Here is a 14450-nt window from a genome sequence, read left to right as displayed (position 1 = left end):
CAAGCTACCGTATTTTTCATCCCATAGGACGCTCCGCCCCATAGGATGCACCTAATTTTTTGGGGGGGGGGGAATAAAGGAATTTTTTTCCTTTATTTCCCCCCCAAAACCAGGTCGGGGAACAGCGGGGTGGCGGCGCTGCGCCTCCCTGCTGTCCCCCAAGCTTGTGGGGCTGGCCGATGTCTGCCCGAAACGCGGGGCGCTCTGCTTCAGCACGCCCCGCGCTCCGTGCAGCAGGCTGCTATCCGCAGCGTGGGGAGCCCTGCGGGAATTCCCGCAGGGCTCCCCACGCTGTGGATGTCTGCCCGGCGCGAGGGGTGCCGGGTGGCAGGCTGCTATCCGCAGCCTAGGGAGCCCTGCGGGAACTCCCGCAGGCTCCCCAGGCTTGCTGATAGCTTCTTAAGCCTGGAGAGCGAGAGGGGTTGGTGCGCACCGACCCCTCTCGCTCTCCAAGCTTCAGCGAAATCCTGTATTCGCCCCATAGGACGCACACAGATTTCCCCTTCATTTTTGGAGGGGAAAAAGTGTGTCCTATAGGGCGAAAAATACGGTAAGTTTTTTTTTTTTAAAAGTTACAGTTCTTATAATGCAGTTATACAGATAGTTTATGCAGATTCTGTCTCTACAAGAGCAACAACTCTCTGTCAATGTCAGCGGTGGTTCTGGCTGCCTTGCCATTGATAAAAAGGAGTCTCACCCCAGAAGCAGTCTTTCTCCCAGATCAGCTGCAAAAATGGAGCTGGTGATAATGTCTGCATTATTCCATCAGACGATAGAACTACGTTGATGGCAGTTAGACGCCTTCCAGGTGGGGTATGGATGGAATTAACCTTCTTCCTTGCCCATGTCCATGGCAGTTCTTAAAAAGGCATAACAGTATGTAAAGCAAAGGTGCTCATATTCTTCTTCAGGCAAAGTGAAGCAACTTCCTCTGGTGGTGGATTTTGGGTAAGGGCAGCCGAGTAGAAGACAAATAGATCTTGCCATGTTGTGTGAGTCACCAAGGTCTCTTGCTCAGGCACCACTGAAATGAACAAAAACATAGCAGTTACATATCAATGAGCCTTGAGCTAGAAGAACTTCTGGAGAACTTAAGAGCCCTGTGAATGGATCAGACTGTTGAGATTCCTGCATTGCAGGGGCCCTTCCAACTCTACAATTCTATGATTTGGTGATTCCTCTCTAGTTTAGCATCCTGTTACCCAAAGTGGCCGGCCAACTGCCTTTTGAAAGATTACAAGCAGGGTAAGAAGGCATTAGACTCCTTCTGCTATTGCTCCCCCAGCAGCTGGTATTCAGAGGCATGGTACCTCTGATTGTGTAGGTCATATACTGCCATTGTGACCATGAGTGATCAATAGCTTTATCCTTCATGTGAATATGTCTAATCCCCTTTTAAAACCATCCAAGTTGGCAGCCATCATCACTTCCCGGGGTAGGATATTCCAGTCTAAAGCTACAGAATGTATGAAGAGTTCACATTGCCTGTTCTGAAGCCCCTGCCATTTTGTCATTTTAGATGAGCAAGGGGAAATATTTATCTCTACCCATTTTCTTCACAAAGCATAGTTTTATCAACCTCTTTGTCTTGTCCTTCCTTTCCAGTAGATTCTGCTCCATTTCAGTTAGCATTAGGGAGGTCATTTGAATTTTCCCTTCTGGTATCAAAATATCTTGAGCAGGCCCTGATTTAAAATGATGCAAAAACTGAATCTTCTATAAACGTTTGCTGCATAACTCCCCCCCCCCCTTTGGTATATCAGGCTGCCAAATACTCAACTAGTATATTTGGAATCCAAATATGCAAAAATGCCTTTGGTCAAATCTGAAGCCTATAGGGCATTTCATATAATAATATCCAGGTCTAGCTCCCATTTGGATTTTAATATTACAAGTGGCAGACTTGACCTGATCCCAACCCATAAAATAGAGCAGTATCACCAAAACCTCATGTAAACACAACCAAAAAAAGTAGGCACAATACATACTTTTCTATAATAACCCAAATCCAAAAATATTTGGGGCTTCTCAGCCTTTCTTCAGGGAAATATTTGATGCTCAATGTAGCTGCATTTGAATAGCCTTATAGGTACAACGAGTCAATGTTGAATCAATTCTTCTGTTGCTTGGTTACAAGGCAGATGATTAATCAACTAAAATTATTTAATTAGTGGGCAAATTTATCAGTCATACAAGACTATGGATTGTACTAGCCTGGTTCTTCTTCTAAAACACTTACAAACATATATTTAAAATGCTTTAAATGTGATCCATAAAGATCTTCTTAGGGCAACTGATCTAGTTGAGCACATTGATCAACTAGAGTCTCCCACTCCACTCTATGCATTATGTTGATGAGACAGATGTATAGCTGGCAATCTACAGATATTCCCACTTGCTTAATGAAAATCTGTTTTCTACACTGTCATTGTCTAGGACCGAATATATCTATCATTCTCAACAGGTTCCGGCTTCGTGCTGTACAATGCAGTGATGTGGAACTCTCATGATTGCTAATGCTAAACATGAGTGATGTGTTAATATTCCTTGCTTCACCAAATAATTAGATCTTTCATTTTCTCCCCGAGGCCTTCTTTCCCTCTGGAACCTCTCTCTACTTCTCAACAAATCATTTCCCCTCCCTTTATCTGTTGCCCTTTTTATGGTTCCAAGATTTGTGTAACTGCCATCAGTTCTTTGGCTTGCTTTGCTAAAATGCCAGTAAGTGGCATGCTGCACACTCTGTGATGCTGGCTTCCTTACTGAGCTGCAAACACTGTCCAGTAGAAATGTGAGCTTTCCCCTGATCTTCCCACTTTGCCTTTTGTGTGTGTCTGGGATAATAAAGTTCAGACTAAACCAAGCCACTGGACCTCTGCAAGAGTGAAGGTTCCTACCTTAGAAATGTTGCAGCATCCGAAACCATCTCAGATGGCTTAGGGTGGGGAACTATCTAAGGACCTAATGGAGACCTAAAGGATAGGTTGTGATATTTGGGCCTGGCACTGATGCTTTAGTTCCTAACAGTGACCGTGGATGCTAAGAATATAAATTGCTGTAGGATCATCAGACATTAGAAATGAACATAGCAGCATTGAAAGGCAGGCATGGAAGGTGGGCAGAATTTCTGCATCTCAGCTCCCTCAAATGTTGCCACAAACTCCTCAGTCTGTCCTCCATTTTGAATCATGGAGTTGGAAGGGATCTGAGGATCATCTAGTCCAACACCCTGCAATGCAGAACCATGCAGCTGTCCCTTACTGGGATTGAACCTGCAACCTTGGCATTATGAGCACCACGTTGTCATAAACTGGCAGGACAATGGGGAGGAGGAAGAGGATCCTGGCGACGGGTGTACCTTGTGGTTCAGGACAGACACTCTAACCAACTGAGCTTTCCAGCTCAGTCCAGATGCTGTAGAAGCTCAGGGATGGGGGAACCTTGGGCCTGGGGGCCAAACAGTGTCTAGCCCTGGGGACATTCCTGAGCCACACTGGAATGTGTCCTTGAGCTCTGACAATGCCCCATAGATGGAGGTTAGGGAGGGGGTTGTGAACATCTGCAGAAATCAGCCACTGTGCAGAGGTAAAATTTGCATTTATTACTATGTCTGCTTTTGCCTCTGACCCTGGTCATCTTTGGCATGTGACCCCTAGAAGACTGCCCAGCAAGGAATGCAGCTTTTGGGCAGAAAAAGGGTCCCTAGCCCTGAGCTAGATGGTAAATGTCAAACAGTGTTTCCTCAGAGTGGTCAAAGCAGTCTTGATGGGCTGACTCCTGCTGGTGCGGCTTCCGTGGGAGAAAGAGGCTCAGGTGTCTTTGCAAAGAGAACTGTACATTGAGACACACTGCACCCCCACCCCAGTCCCTGCACTAAACAAGCCTTCCCTTTCCGTGTGCATTGGCTGCTGTTTTGCTAGTGCTGTGCTTATTTATCTCATAAAATGCATACACCGCTTAATTGTAGGGAAAAAGCTCAAAGCAGTATAATCAGCCTTCTCACTGACTTAGGGAGTTGGCAGCCTGTATGCTGACTAGGCAGTTTTAGCCATATGTGTGCCATCTGTGTAACAAATTCAGGCTGAAAAGGGTAACCTGTGCAACTCCTTGCCACTCAGCTCTGATTTAGAGGCTGACTTCCAATGTACTTACAGTTGGGGGTGATTTCATCAACATGAACCCCAGTGGTGAAACAAAAAAACCAAAACCCTGCAGTGCACTGCGTCTATTCAGCCATAGCAAATGGTGCTGCTGGAAAGAGGCAGGTAGTGATAAACTGACTTCCAGCACTGGGCTTGAATGACCCTAAGGACTAGATTGCACCGATGTTATTTAAGCTTCCCAGTATATGAATCTTGGGTTGTTGACATGTCATGTGACATACGTGTCATAATTCATTACTACTTTGACTTTTTCAGCATAGGATGGACTTACAAACATGCGGCTGAAATAGTTGTATTAATCTTTCTTTGTGGGTCAGATGTCATCTGTTTGTGGCGGGTAATGAATCATGAATCAAGGTGCATGACTTGATGTAATGCCTTTTCATATAGCAAAAAGCAGCACTGCGTGTGTGCGCAGCCAGCATGGCATTCTCCTGTGTGCTAGTGTCCTGGCTGTCCTGAATTTTAATACATTCCTCCTCCTGCATCATATAGATGAGGTTAGAGTCCATTGATCTTCTCCTCATTTAATTAACATCTTGATTTTTCCTACAGGTTCAGGATATGCTTTGATCTCTTTTGATCTTGATCTGCATCTAAATAATTGAGGCTTTGGTAGAAATCTTTTATAAATGAGCTAATCATTGTACATTAAAACCTATTAGAGTCAATCTATTTTATTCCCATTGGGGGAGACCAAGTGCAGGAGGAGGTATGGAAATGTACTCAGCTGTGTCAAAAGAAGCAGCTATAGAGGTCTGAGACCAAGCAGCACTCTTCTGCTACTTTCCTGTAATTCCATTAAAAACCCCTGTTATGCAGTGAGGTGAGAATGTTCAGCTGCTAAAATTGGAGGCTAACAGCCATTCTACCTTTAATTCACTTTTTGAATGGGACCTATTAAAATTAGGAAAATACATATAAATATACATAAACAGCTTTATATATGTCAGCAATATTGGCATTGATTTGAGGAATCAGATACTCTATTTTTCAGTTCCAAGAAAATCAAGAGTGGTTTGCAATTAACAAAAAATTAACTCAAACTGCAAAATGCTAAAACGCTACTAAAACATCTCTGGGCTCTTACTCAGGGTTCATATTTCCTTTGGCACGAGATCACAGCGGAGATTGTGGTGTCTATATGATATATGGTTTATTTACACATATATGCAACCTGAGCCAGTGATGAAGGGGTTCACAGCATTAACTTCCCCAAAGGCTCTTGTTTCTCCCATGGTCATGGCCTTGGATTCAAATAGAAATCGAGCATTGCTCTGTCTCTCTGACTCTCAGCTTTGCTGCTGGCTTCTAGCTCACATCATTCAACTCTCAGCTCTGCCTTTGTCTTTCTAACTGCCCACAAATTGAAGGAGGGGACCTCACACATTTTCTACCTTGCACAGAGCCCCTTTCCTTTGTTCTCTTGATGGCTATTCCAGGAATTTGAATCCTTGATTAAATTTTAACACTTGCTGGATTAGAAAGGTCTCAGCATACAGCCTACTCTCCCCCAAACTCATGGGGGGGGGGTTTAACCATATCCCCCTCCCTAACATGGTTGTGACAAAAATTCCCCTCTCGGAAGCTGATGGTGGAAGCCTCCATGGACACTGATGGAGCTTGGCCATCAGGTTAAGTCTTCTGAGCGTTCCATGCATTCCCATTGAATTGAACAGGGAGGGAAGCAGACTGAACTCCACCCCTTTGCTGCTGCAAATTGGGACAGTTTAATCCAGCAGCAAATGTTGGGGAACTGGAAGTGTTAGCACAGCCGAAAGTAACAAGAGATCTGGCAGAAAAGAAGACTTGAGGTTCATTGCAGCTTGAGCATTAAGACTCCAGTCTAAGGATGTAGTAAGGGAACTTGAGAAGTGGCGAGGTAGAAAGGACCAATCAGGAGACTTTACAGTCGCCACGGTTGCTCTTTTGTGCTAGTCTGAGGATTGTTGCTAACCAATGTAACAACTGAGGTTTCAGAAACAATGGGTGCAAGACCTCTTCACAAACTACGTACATGCCAAAAAACTAGGTTTATAACCAGCTGTTTAGCTGACAGGGAAGGGAGCTGTAGCTAATTCTAACTTATTTATTGAGCATTTGTTCTGATGTTTGTGGGGTGGTTGTACAACAACGAGCATTCATCCCGATTTGCTTGTGGGGTGTTCTTCCTGTTTGTCATTTGTTCAGTACATTTCCTTGTCACTTTCCAAACTGCAAAAAATCTGTTTTTTTGTTTTAATAAAGTAGATTTGTTGTGCTAGTGCAACTGAGGGCTTTAATCCACTTTAAATGCACAAACCTAAAGTTTTGATAAACAATTGAGTCACACCGCAAAATCTTGAGAGAGTGTAGCCACTTGATACATGTTTGCGTTTGACTCATTCAAAGTAGGCACACTTTTCCAAAATCCTAAGTTCAGATATAAAAACTCACAAATGTGTGAACTGACGATGGAACTAAGGCTAGAACCTCATTCTGGTATAGGCAGTTATCACCTAGTTTTGTCTAGAAGGCAGCTGCTTTGGTTCATGTTCAAAGGCTCCCACTGGGACTGGATAGTGGATATCAATGACAGCTGGCTTGGTTGATATAAGACTTGTTTAACTGAGGGGTAGAATGGGGAGGGGAGGCTTAAAATGATCAATTTTTATGACTAGCGTGCAAGTTGAGTATTGTGCTTATGTCACTGTGTGAAATACACCCGTGTGTTGGCTGAGATGTACTCCTGCTGTGAAACAATAAGGTCTTGACCTTTTAAAGCAATTAACCACCGCATATGTGTTTAAACTTTTAACTCCAGTGGGATTCCTCAGTTGTTGAGAGTTAAGTATGTGCTCGGATCAAAGGCTGGCTTTTTTCAAGTCTTAACGCCGTAATACTAGCTAGTGATTTTTGGTGCCTGCCTTCAAGCACTTTGCTATGTGAAGGTTAGATCCTTTCAAAGGGTTTCAGGTTGAGCATCAAAATATTTAACTGGGAAAGGAAAATGGAAACCCAAAGGGGGGAAGAGTGAATTGATTTCCTTGCACCTCAACAGGTTATAGTATCCTTGAGCTGGAGGAAGACACAGCTGGTTGGCTGGCTGGCTGGAACATTCCTGTTAGGCTGAAAAAGATCCCCCCCCCCCCATGCTCTACGGGTCACATTCCTTTGTGAGGAGTCTTCTGGGGTGTGGTCAGACTTATACCACTCTCCATCCCCCATTCAGATGAGGAAGGGTATTATCACAGGTCAAGAAGACATTCCAGCCAGGTAAAATTGGTAGACAAAAGCATACAGCTGGGTCAGTGAGGGGTATAGCCTGTACAGAGTCTTGACAACCAGATGCAGAGGTCTGGAGGGCTGCATTTGACCCAAAGGAGGACTGACATTCCCTGCTTCTGTGTTAGGGGGTGAGGATATACAGCAACATTTCTTGCAGGCTCCACTTGTACATATGTTATCATTAGTCACATAGCCTTTCTGAATGTCTTAAGAAAGAAAGATGCTTCAGGACCGTAACTTCCATATATAAGAAGCCTACCAATGGGAGCACTTCAGATATGACATCTACTACATTCAACGTATACACAACATTGGAGGTTTCCTACCCTCCTTTTTATTGCTTTTAAACCTGTGGTTGCACAGGAAGGAAATCATTCACTCTTAGCCCATATGTATTTTAACTTATTGGCAACTGCTAATATTTTATAACTGCCACCACCAAATTTATCCAGGTCAGCTTGGATGTCCAACATAAACTCAAGCTGTAGGGAAGAACGGCTTTAAGGTCTGAGATCCATCTGTCTGTTCCAGCCATAATTTCTGAATCCCTCTTCTCTAATCTGGGCATTAAGTTCTTTCAAAGAAGCGCGTAACCAAACAATCGAAGCAGGATATTTCATAAATCCTGGGCCCAGACTGATAAAACTGTGACACAAAGAGGAAACAGGCAAAAGACAGCTCAAGACAGCAAAATACAAGATTACTTAGGTGGATTGCCCTTCTTCATTATGTGGCTAGGATAGAATTACTAAGCAGGGCCTCAAAACGTCCAGGTTCCATCCTTTGCCTTAAGCCATTTCCAAATGGATTTGGCTGAATGTTCCCTGGAACAGCTCCAGCACAGCATGTTTCTTTTAAGAAGGTATTAGGAGAGTAAATGCCAAGAGAGAGTTCCCCTTCCCCACCTGATTATGAGCCCACCTCCTTCTTAATACTTAAAATGCTTCACAATTGCACAAAGGTTATCCACCCACCCTGTTGATGTAATCTAGCCATTATTTTACAAGTGAGAGGAGAGGCTGCTAGAGAAATGTTTTTGGATAGCCAGGCTGTAAAGCTTAAACCAGGTCTGGTGGAAACTACAACCTTCAAATTGTTACTGGACTACAGCTGTCTTCATCCCCAACCATTGACTTTGCTGACTGGGGCTGATGGGAGTTGAAGTCCAGAAACATTGAGGGGGGGTGCGTTTCACAGGTTTCCCACCCTGGTTTCAACTGATCTCACATTATCACCTCTGGGCAAATCTGGCCTGGAAGAAAAACCTAGGTAAACCTCATGTACTACAGCTGGATAATGTCTGATGCATAACATGCTGATTGAGAGCTGAACCAGAGAGTCAACGAAAGGATAGAATGTCACCCTGACATCTCTGTGGGGGACACGGAACAGGTGTTTCAGAAATTCTCTAGAGCAGTCCCGGTTGCCCAAATTGAAAGTAGATGGAAAGGGGTGGGGTTGGGGATACAGGCTTCTGTAGTCTACATAACAGACGAAGGAATCTATCCAATAACTAGAACAGACACGAGTTGCTGACTCTTCCCCACCATCTCCACCCTGGAGCTTTGCCCTTTTCATAATGGAAGCTATTATGACAAGCTGGGCAAACAATGGAAATTGTGGCGAATATAGGTCAGGTGCATCATAGCCCTATGGACTCTTCCTGCATCTGAGAAGAAACTTCTCGGAACATTGTTGATTGTCTCTTTCTAAACAAAGCAGATATTACGAAGGGACTATAGGTCTGTAGAGCTCTCTCTCATCCAAAGGGAACAAACTCTGTAGCATCTGCTTTGGAACTTCTTGCCATTTGGAATTGGGGAGTGAATAGCATTACATTATTCAGCTATACATGCCCCTGAAGATTTTTTTTAAAAAAATCAAAATGCATTAGGCAAGTGATAAAAAAAAAAGGCAAAGGACCCCTAACAGTTAAGTCCAATTGCAAACGACTTTGGGGTTGCGGCACTCATCTCGCTTTACAGGCCGAGGGAGCCAGTGTTTGTCCACTCTGCAGACAGTTTTTCCGGGTCACGTGGCCAGCATGACTAAGCCGCTTCTGGTGCAATGGAACACTGAAACCAGAGCAGCGCACAGAAATGCCGTTTACCTTCCCGCCAGAGTGGTACCTATTTATCTGCTTGAACTTTTAGGTGTGCTTTCAAACTGCTAGATTGGCAGGAACTGGGACCAAGCAACGGGAGCTCACCCCATTGTGGGGATTCGAACCGCCAACCTTCTGATCGGCAAGCCCAAGAGGCTCAGTGGTTTAGACCACAGCACCACCTGCGTCCCTAGGCAAGTCTTAGGTATTAATAAGTCACTATTTTAAGCATTGCCTCTCCTTTCCCCCCTGATTTCACTCCCAGGCTCCCATTCCCTTTGTTCCCTTGACTGTCTTTGTTCTTGCTGAGTGCTTGTATCCTGTTCCAGCCTCTTCTGGCCACAGTCCTCAGTAGCTTAGGCCAGGGATGGAGAACATGTGGCTGTCCAGTTGTTGCTGTTGGACTCATACTCCCACCAGCTCCATCAGGACCAGTGTTTAGGGATCTGTGGTTTGGCAACATCTAGAGAGCCACAGGTTCACCATGCCTGGGTTAGACCCTGGCCTGTGTTGGTTTTTGCCTCCAGATTTCCTCCCCTTGCTTTGTGACTCTTTTCTCTCCTGCTCCAGCATTCTGCCCCACTTCCTCTTCCAGATCTGCTGGCATTGATACTTTCAACACTGTGTGCACCACTGTCTGTCCATAGCCCAGCAGAGAGGAAAAATAGAGTGTGGGGTTCCTTTATAAAATGGGTATTGGAGGCATCATTGTTGGTGCATATGAGAACTCACATTGTTAATACCTTCCATGCCCCCCAACCTGGCACTGAGCGTTACGTGCTATTCGGGTCATTTGGCCTCTGCTCTAATTTATTACCTATTCATTGCTCTGCAGAGATTACAGGGTACTATGTGAAAGACTTTGACTTATTGTATTTGCAAAAGCCATATGCATTAGTGGGAAATGTGTGCCAAATATGTTCCATGTAAGACTTTGAAATAAATTCAAGCAACCTTCAGCTCCTGCACAATAGTTTGTGAAGTTGCCGAATGAAAAACTTGCGGTTCCCAGCAAAAACACGGGTATGCAGCCATCTTTCCTAGTTTAAACAACCAATAATGCTTCCCTAAGAGTGAAAGAGAACCTGACGCTTTATAGCGTTATGGTCCTGGAAGAAAAAGAATGAGTCTCGCAGGAGCCACAAAAAACAAGCTGTCATCTGTACAGTGAGGCTTTGAAGTATGTAGGGCTATTTGTTTTGCATTTACTGCTCCTCGTTGTCCATGTTCATTCTTCTCTGTGAGCTTCAGCTGCTAAGTGAAGAAAGCAGTCTGTACAAGTGAAAGCTAAAGAGCAGTAGCCAAAGTGCACCTTGTGAATGTGAAATCCAACAAGAAAGGATTGGCTTCTTAATTGTATTATCTTTAAAAACATGACTCGGAGACCGCAATGCATATCCCACCTTGACATTGACCTTCATTCCTCCGTCACTACAGCACTAAGCTGCCTGATGGGATTTTGTCCTGCTCTGCCACTTGTACCTGGAACTTCCTTCCAGAATACCTGTGCAGTTCACCCTTTCTCTTCCTCTTGAAACAAAGTTGAGTATCCATCTGATCAAACTTAATTTCCGGTTTATTTTTGCCTTTCTGTTTCCTCTTTCTCTGTGATTTGATATGCTTCCCTCTCCTCTCACAGTTTAGATTGTAAGCTGCTCAGGGCAGGGGCCTGTCCTCTGTTGTTGTTACTCAGTAAGTTCTATGAATACTGATGCCACTGCACAAATAGAAATAGTATCACAGAATGGTGCTGGATTATCTTTTCCTGTTTATAAACTCCGCCCTTTCCCTATTTATTAACTTGAGTTTTAGCAAAGCTTGTAGCATGCCTGATGGCTTACAGACTGCAGTCGGCGAGCTGCCAAGTGCTTTGGGCACAACCCAGTAATTTTCTTAAGGGTATGCAGAATTTGTGTATTAGTCCTATTAAGAGTTTCAGACCAGTTGCCTTTGACAAGGGCAAACAAGGAGGTTTTCATGTTAGCAGGTTTTACAGCCACCGAGAACTGAAACGCGGAATCAGCAGGTGTCAGATTTGTGGCTGAAGTGACTCACTTCGGGTGGTATGATCCGACAACATATAAAGTAGATGAACTGCGTTGTCATGCCCAGTGGTGCTGCCCACACCACCAAGGGGATTGTGCTGGGTGGCAATGCCCCACACAATTTTGCTAGTCCGTGCATTTGATTACAGTCATACCTCGGGTTACAGCCGCTTCAGGTTGCGTCTTTTCAGGTTGCGGACCGCCGAAACCCAAAAGTACCGGAACGGGTTACTTCCGGGTTTTGGCGGTCACGCATGCGCAGAAGTGCTAAATCGCGCTTTGCGCATGCGCAGAAGCACCGAATCGCAACCCACGTGTGCGCAGACGCGGGTTGCGAACGCTGTGGGTTGCGAACGCGCATCCCGCACAGATCATGTTCGCAACCCGAGCGTCCACTGTATTTATCTCAAGCATTTATTTATTTAATTAATTTACAACATTTATATGCCACCCAATAACGTAAGTCCTTTGGACAGCTTCTAATAAAAATTAAGACAAATATGTATAAAAAGTGATAATTAATACATAACTGCAGTATAAAATCTGACATCAGAAAACCAGCAATAGAAACCAAAACAATGAAGCTCATAGCAGCACTCAGATATCATAGATCTTAAAATGCAAGGAATACCTCAAAGATCTGAAACTCATTAAAATATTGTAAAGCAGGGCTTTCCCCCCAGTTGGCACTCACTCGAACTTTGTTCTGGCAACTCTCAGGTGTGTGCCATTCCTATTATAAGAGAACAAGGCAGGTGTTCATGGTGAGTTCTGGCACCTCTTTTTCTAGAAAAAACCCCACTGTAAGATCAAAAGATTGGGTGCCAGGTGGGCCTCCTTGGAGAGGGCATTCCAGAGTTAGGGTGCCACCACCTTCCAGAAGGCACCTACTGGACCTCACTAGTATTCCCAACTTGTGCTCGAGGTGGTTTGTGGTATGTTTCAAAGTACAATAAAAAAGAGTTACAGGGAGTATCAAAAGAGTTTATAAGCCTCCCCCACTCCCCCACAATCCTTACTTGCGTGTCGAGACCCTGCAGCCACCCCCTCGTTGGAATAATAATAATAATAATAATTTATTATTTATACCCCGCCCATCTGGCTGGGTTTCCCCAGCCACTCTGGGCGGCTTCCAACTGAATATTAAAAACAATACAGCATTAGACATTTAAAACTTCCCTAAAGAGGGCTGTCTTCTAAAAGTAAAATAGTTGTTTATTGCCTTGACATAACTCACACAAGGACACAGATATTAGGTTTATGTTATTGGGCAAATTTTGGCCACAACGTTATTGAAATTACAGAATGTGAGCGGTATTGGCTTAGGCATTGATTGGACCTGACTATATCTGACTCCTGCCCATTGTGCAGGAAGTCCAGTAAGGGTAAGCCACTGGTAGGGTGAGCCCTGTCGATGCGAACCAACTCAAGCTCCCCCTGGTGTTCCCGTCGAGGTCGTGTCAAGGCCCTAGCCCCCAGCTGGGCTTCAGACTAGATCAACACCCCCGGATTCCTTTAACAGAATACCCTTAAGCATGGAGGGGGAGGTGATGGCCACACCTCCCCTCCCCCCCCACAAGGTCAAACAATGCCTAACTGCAACCCTAACAAAGTTGTGATGATTGCTACGAGGTAGGCGAAAACCAAATGGCCAGTGCCAATTTGCCAAGTGGAAAAATTCCTACCAGGCCCCTCTGACAACCAAGGCGACCAACCGAAGTCCATAGCAAGGCCATTGCCTAACCTGCAAAATAGGGAAGGTGATTGAGGAAGCGAGCCAAAGAGGAAGTCCTCTGGCTCTCTCCTCAGTTTAAACAGCCCCGGCCACGCCCCCCCAGCCAGCGGATTGGCTGGCCGGGCTCTGATGTGGCCGGGATCCCCCAGGCAATGGGGGACAAAGTCCCCCGCCCCCGGTGGGGAGTGGGTGGCCACGATCCACCGCAACTCCTCCCCACTGGGAAGTGGAGCGGATTTGTATCAACTGCCACTCTGCTGCTGAATCCATGGGCCACAGTAGGTCTCGGAGGGAATGACCCCAGCTTTAAAATGGCTGCAGGAGCAGCCAGAGATATTACAAGAGTGGCATATTGTGAAGCCATAGGGAAGTCATCACTGCACAGCTAGGGTAATTTGAGATACCTGATTTGAGAATGGAGGAAATATGAGGACGACCTAGGACAACTGGGAGGCTGTATATCCCCTGCTGTCCACAAATGACAACAAGGCAAGTGGGAGACCAACCAGGCCTCATCCATCAGCCAAGAAGGAGTTCAGCTCCAACTGCTAGTTCCCTTGAAAAAGCAGGAGCAAAGGCGGGGGGGGGGGGGAGACTCTGGCCCCACCCACATGCCAATGGAATAAGAGCCTCCAACTGTCCTTCAAGCAAGAATGTAGCAAGGGAAGATCAGCCTCACTGCAGTGGAATATAAACACCCACTTGTAGCGGACCACTTTGTTTTGACCTTGAAGAACTGATCTCCCTCCTCTGCCTCTTTCCTTCCACTCCCCTTCCCTTCTGCCACTTGCCTTTTTACTTTGTAAGCCTGATGGCAGGTTACCTCTTTTTTTTTTTTATGTGAGCCACTTTGGGAGGGAACAATTGCCTTAAAGTAGGGTGAAAATACAGTTAGTAAATAAACAATGATAATTAGGGTGTGTTGAAGAAGGCTGCAGCACAGGAGACATGAGCAGAAAAGGTTTGCTACGACTCTACACCCCGTTTCATCAGTCTCGGTTTAATCTGTACAATGTTGTTGTTGTTTAGTCGTTTAGTCGTGTCCGACTCTTCATGACCCCATGGACCAGAGCACACCAGGCACTCCTGTCTTCCACTGCCTCCCGCAGTTTGGTCAAACTCATGTTTGTAGTTTC

General features: G+C 45.1%; 1 protein-coding gene and 1 long non-coding RNA gene across 4 annotated transcripts in view; one reads left to right on the top strand and one right to left on the bottom strand.

The window, feature by feature from the left end:
• The window catches only part of LOC308476882 (heparan-alpha-glucosaminide N-acetyltransferase-like), a 171042-nt gene that overhangs the window by 65966 nt on the left and 90626 nt on the right, over positions 1-14450 (top strand). The gene's annotated exons all lie outside the window — the stretch shown is intronic.
• The window catches only part of LOC308476988, a 34797-nt gene that overhangs the window by 16703 nt on the left and 3644 nt on the right, over positions 1-14450 (bottom strand). The window contains exon 3 of one of the 2 annotated variants that reach the window (XR_013986316.1): positions 698-1024. This is a non-coding gene — a long non-coding RNA (uncharacterized lncRNA). Of the gene's footprint in view, positions 1-583; positions 1025-14450 lie in introns of those variants that run through there. The other variant, XR_013986317.1, reaches the window with a different exon arrangement.

Source organism: Podarcis pityusensis, assembly GCF_964106645.2.
Source record: "Podarcis pityusensis genome assembly, chromosome: 5".
In the NCBI taxonomy this organism is placed as follows: domain Eukaryota; kingdom Metazoa; phylum Chordata; class Lepidosauria; order Squamata; family Lacertidae; genus Podarcis; species Podarcis pityusensis.
The sequence above is the reverse complement of the archived record's forward strand: the minus strand, read 5'-3'. Positions and strand labels throughout refer to the sequence as shown.